This window comes from Ictalurus punctatus, chromosome 11, assembly GCF_001660625.3.
Source record: "Ictalurus punctatus breed USDA103 chromosome 11, Coco_2.0, whole genome shotgun sequence".
Taxonomy (NCBI): Eukaryota; Metazoa; Chordata; class Actinopteri; order Siluriformes; family Ictaluridae; genus Ictalurus; species Ictalurus punctatus.
In genome coordinates this window covers 21,637,454-21,643,453 of record NC_030426.2, presented here as the reverse complement: position 1 = coordinate 21,643,453, position 6,000 = coordinate 21,637,454, and positions in this window count along the sequence as shown.

Below are 6,000 nucleotides of genomic sequence, written 5' to 3'. Positions count from 1 at the left end.
ACCGTGCAAGGTTTTTAATTTTCCACTAACAGCATGTCCCAACATGTCTGATTCCGCTTTCCTGCCTCTTTTTTAAAGTTAATAGAATGAAATAGATGCAGCCCGTCGTGTTACCAAGAAACCAGAAAGTGCAAAAGTCTGCACGTTCCTGTGTCAGAAAACTTGAATAACATCTATTTTAATCTGTTCATTTTAAATCTCAGGTTACCTGTGAATGAGTAGTTACTATAGAAACGATATTAGCATATATATTATGTGTTAAAATGCGTACATTAACATCAACCTGTGATTTGAATCGCAGCTGCACTACCGTCAGAGTCGCTATTATAGAACATTACTCCACATCTTCTGACTAATCAAAGAATTCAGGAATTAATCATGTGTTAGGTATAGCTTAACAGAAAAGCAAACTGTAAGCATGCAGTAGATTTATTTCACTTTCTGCTTCTTCAAAAAAATATATATATAAATAAATAAAATCCAGAAGGAATGAGCTTAAATGGAATCATTTAACTTTTGGATAGTGTCATTATCCACGCTTCTACAGTTCAGAGTAAACAATTAGCCACTCGAGCCCACCTGAGTCACGGCCCAGGTGCTAGTGCACTAGCTGGCATTTAGTGTAACTCATTGTTATGGCTGAGGATAAAATACACCCCAGTATAGAGGAAGACATTTCAGCACACAAACACCTCAAGGAAGTCTTTGAATTACATTTTTTTTTTTTTAAAAAAAGAAAAAGTGTGCTCTCAAAATGTGTGAGTATCATCAGAAAACATTTCATATTTTTATATTGGGGCAGAGCAGAAACTGAATCGATATTCATTTCACTCGGAATTCCGTTCATTATTTACTGTAGGCAACAAGGTATGAACATGCTGCATTCCAAAATTCCAGAAAATGTGCGATGGATGAAAGACACCTGCGCTCCACGACACAGGCGCTCAAAGAAATCGAATGCCTTTACCGATCAGTCGCTCTTTAATGACCTTTTCTGTGAAAAACAGTGAGATAATGAAAGCTCCGATAGGTTGATTGTTTGCCTTGTTTATTAAAAATGGACGTATTCTTAAGTGCGATTAGAACAGGAACTTGGGAAAAAATTCCTTTTCTGGGAAAGTTTTGTTCCTGATAATAAATCTGAGGATTGCAAACTCCAGGGTGGCCATTTGAGATTTGGGCAGTGGTGGCTTGGTGGTTAAGGCTCTGGTTTACTGATCAGAAGGGTGGGGGTTCAAGCCCCAGCAGTGCCAAGCTGCCACTGTTGAGCCCTTGAGCAAGGCCCTTAATCCTCTCTGCTCTGTGTCATGGCTGACCCTGTACTCTGACCCCAGCTTCCTAACATGCTGGGGTATGCAAAAAAAAAAGAATTCCACTGCCCTGTGTGTGATCAATAAAGACTCATTAATGTAGAGGAAATTACATCAACTTATTCAAACCATTTCTCATTAAAGCCTTGCTACCTGTGAATTTCTGAAGAAATCACAAGAAGCATCACGGTTTGGCCGGTGTGTTTATGGACACATTCAGTTTGTCTTTCTGCAGATATTTCTAAAGCATGGGCTTGCCTTTTAGTTCTTAAATTATGATTAGAGGTTAGCACTTTTGCCTCGCACCTCCGGGGTTGGGGATCCGAATCCCACCTCCGCCCTGTGTGTGTAGAGAGTGCATGTTCTCCCCGTGCTTCGGGGGTTTCCTCGGGGTACTCGGGTTTCCTCCCCGAGGCCAAAGACATGCGTTGTAGGCTGGCTGGAATGTCCAAATTGTCTGTAGTGTGTGAATGTGTGTGCGATTGTCCCCTGCGATGGGTTGGCACCTCGTCCAGGGTGTCCCCCGCCTTGTGCCGCGCGTTCCCCGGGCTCACCTCGACCCTGTGTAGGATAAGCGGTACGGAAAATGGATGGATGGTTCTTTGCTATTTGGTTTTGTTTCACTGAACATAATTTTTTTTAAAAAATGAAATAAAGAAAATCTGAAAAATCTCAAACATGGAGAACACTGAGCTTGCAATAAAAACACAGCAAAAAACAACAATATCTTGTTTACAGTGAAATTATCTTGAATATTTTCACAGCTACCTAATATTTCCTATTATAAGATTACAGCAAACCAAATATACGCCTATTTCTAGACATTTCTGCTCAATTCAAGCTTGAAACAGTCTCATCCTTGTGTCAGATCATTGTTAAAAATGTTTTTTTCTATTTATTTCTATTTAAAGTTCGAAATGAATAAAAGAATCTAAAAACAGGTAGAATAATATTACACTTGATTTATAATTATCTCATAATAAGAAATATGAAACAAATCTGCTCTCACTGAAGATATATTCACTTGCTGTCACTTTTTGCAGCGTGAATGACCAAATAATTCTAGAAAGAACTACTTCGAAACATTTTGCGTATTATTTCCAGCTTTTATTCTCAGTTTGCGTCTCGGGAGTCAGTTCAACAGCTCTAGCGGGGGTGGGGATGCTACAAAAAGGAATTTCATGGGTTTAACCCAAACCACATCACCTCAAAAATAAGTAGGCTATAAATAATGTCACCTATTTAATGTGTTCTGTCGGTGGAAAGTTCAGGAATAAAATGCCACTCCTGTCTGCTCCCGAAGGATTTATGACCAATCTGGCAGAAATTTTGAGCAATCCAGGTCATTTCTTTGATCGCACCTGTACATGATAAATTCTAATCAACTAAGTTGGTTCTATTTCCCTATATATATATATATATATATATATATATATATATATATATATATATATATATATATATATATATATATATATATATATATAACTAGTGATTTAAACCACTGCATTAGCTTAAGCAGGATACAGCAGTTACTGAAGATGAATTCAATTCAATTCAGTTTTATTTGTATAGCGCTTTTTACAATAGACATTGTCTCAAAGCAGCTTTACAGAAATATCAACACGGTATACAGATATTAAAGGTGCGAATTTATCCCAACTGAGCAAGCCACTGAGTGGCGACGGTGGCGAGGAAAAACTCCCTAAGATGTTTTAAGAGGAAGAAACCTTGAGAGGAACCCGACTCAGAAGGGAACCCGTCCTCATCTGGGTAACAACAGATAGTGTGAAAATGTTCATTATGGATTTATATGAAGTCTGTATGGTGTTAGGAGCAGCCGTAGTCCCAGCAGTCTGGAATTAGAGAAGATTTGAGCTCCATCCAGAGACAGAAAGGATCTGGATATCTAGTATCTCCATAAATTCGTGTGGGGCTCGGCGAAAGGAGAGAGGGAGAAAAAAGATAATTATGACTGCGAAGTAGTAGAACAGAATCTAGTCAGGGTAGGCTTGAGTAAACAAATACGTTTTAAGCCTAGACTTAAACACTGAGACTGTGTCCGAGTCCCGAACACTAATTGGAAGCCTGTTCCATAAATGAATGACTGCTGTAAATGCGTTATGCATCCAGTCCACTCCCATGTTAATGAACGTTGTCTTTCTTTGTCCTGCGAGCTTCGTATTTGACCGCGCGCTCACAAGGCTTCCTTGTCCGTCTGATGCAAACCTGAGGTTTCCTGTAGGCCTGTGTGCAGCGCAGAGAATCCGACACTGATAAAAAGGTAGATAGTATGCCAGGGATGGACCCCAGATCTGATAACTCCTAACTTAATAAAAGATTGAAGCCCTGCAGATATGAGCATGCACACCTCAGCCCTTCAGCCTGTAATAATCAGTGATGCTCTGACCTCTCGAGCTCCATGGTGTGAGTCAGATTTATTGATCATTATGTGCAATCTGTTGAAGGTTCCTAACATTTTCAAGTGCTTTTAATAAAGCATCTATCTGTAGAGTGTGACTGGACTATAATGTACTGTATCTCTCCGAGTCTGGCTGATGTAATGTGTATGAGTGTGTATGAGAGACTCGGGAAGCTATTTTATCTTCTGTTTTATCACCATCATGATGAACAGTGAGGGGTTTGGGAGGGAGATTTCTCCACACATTCCTGTGTGGTCACATGACAAACACATTCCCACATACACTAAATGGCCAAAAGTTTGTGGACACCTGTGCTCGCTGAACGTCCCGTTCCAGATTTATTCCGTCTTCGCTGTTATAATAAGCTCCAGTCTTCTGGAAAGGCTTTCTACTAGATTTTGGGGCGTGGCTGTGGGGATTTGTGTTCATTCAGCTACAAGAACATTAATGAGATCGGGGACTGATGTTGGGTGAAGAGGCCTGGGAAGCAATTGACGTTCCAGTTCGTCCCAAAGGTGTCCAGTGGGGTTGAGGTAAGGGCTCTCTGAGTTCTTCCAGTTCAACCTTCTCAAATCATGTCTTCATGGAGTTTGCGTAATGCACAGGGGCAAGGTCATGCTGGAACAGGGTTGGGCCTCTCAGTTCCAGAGAAGGGAAATTGTAACGCTACAGCATACAGTACAGAGGCATTCTATACAACTGTGTGCTTCCAACTTTATGGCAGCAGTTTGGGGAAGATCCACATAGGTGTGTTCGTCGGGTGTCCACATACTTTTGGCCATGAAGTCTATCTGGTAGATTCCCTCTGACATCGTCCTTACAGCTAGATTATATACGTTATGTTTAGCCAATGAGGTAAAAATAATAATAATAATAATAAAAATCCAATATAGCAGAATCCAATATAGCTTATTTGATAGTGATAGTTGCTAACTACTTTGATCAATATTTAGCTGTTTATGTTTACACAATCTAGCTACTTACGATTATTAAATACCTATTAGGTAGAAAGCTATTTGTTGTTGTTGTTTTCCAGAAAATCACTGGTTCCAAAAGTAATATTTAATATTACAATACTACTATTTAATATAATACTCACACTTAATATTTGGTAAAGCCTGGAGAGAAATATGACTTTTCAAAGAAGGCACATGAAGAGTGGAGTGATTTTGAAGAACATCCTCCTCCTTTATATTTGCAGGTAATACAGTATGTGCATGCAGACTGAACAATTCAAACCTGTAGACAGACTGGGACGGCTGTTGAGAAACATGTTTGAGTATGTTTGCACTGATTATCTTGTTGAAAGAACCATTTACAGCTTAATCTACTAAGCGGTATAGAAGATGGATGGATGATATAGGATATGTTCTCAAGGTGCACGGTGGCTTAGTGGTTAGCATGTTCTCCTCACACCTCCAGGGTCGGGGGTTCGATTCCCGCCACTGCCCAGTGTGCGGAGTGTGCATGTTCTCCCCATGCTGCGGGAGTTTCCTCCGGGTACTCCGGTTTCCTCCCCCAGTCCAAAGACATGCATGGTAGTCTAATTGGCATGTCCAAAGTGTCCATCGTGTATGAATGGGTGTGCCCCATGCTCCCTGGGATAGACTCCAGGTTCCATGCGAGCCAGTAGGATAAGTGGTATAGAAAATGGATGGATGTGTTCTCAGAGATAATTATTCATTTAGTTGGTTAAAAAAAGAGGTAAAGTATCCAAAACTGTAACTAGACAAATTATTGTGTGTAATATTTCTTTTAAACAATCAGGATATGACCTGTTCTTTTGAAAGCTGCCAATAATTCTGGAGTTGACCGTGCATAATAAACTCATATACTGTATTACCTGCAATAATGAAGTGGGAGCTCAGCAGTTAAGATGTTGGACGTCTGATCAGAAGGTCGTGAGTTCAAATCCCAGCACTGCCAAGCTGCCACCCTTGAGCAAGGCCCTTAACCCTCAACTGCTCAGTTGTATAAATTAGATAATTGTATGTCGCTCTGGATAAGGGCGTCTGCCGAATGCTGTAATGTAATATATGAATGTGCCAGAGACTTCTATCACAAGTAGCTTTAGCTGTATAATGTATAGGATCCGAATACAGATCAAGAATTCACAGCTATTCAAGTCAAATATTGTCATTTTTGCAATGTGAATATTATTTTCAATGATATCTGGTAACTCCTAGAAGCTTAAATCATTCATGACACTTTAAAAATCCTGGGGGGGGGGATACCAATGGTTAAATTGTGTTTTGCACAAAGTCGAT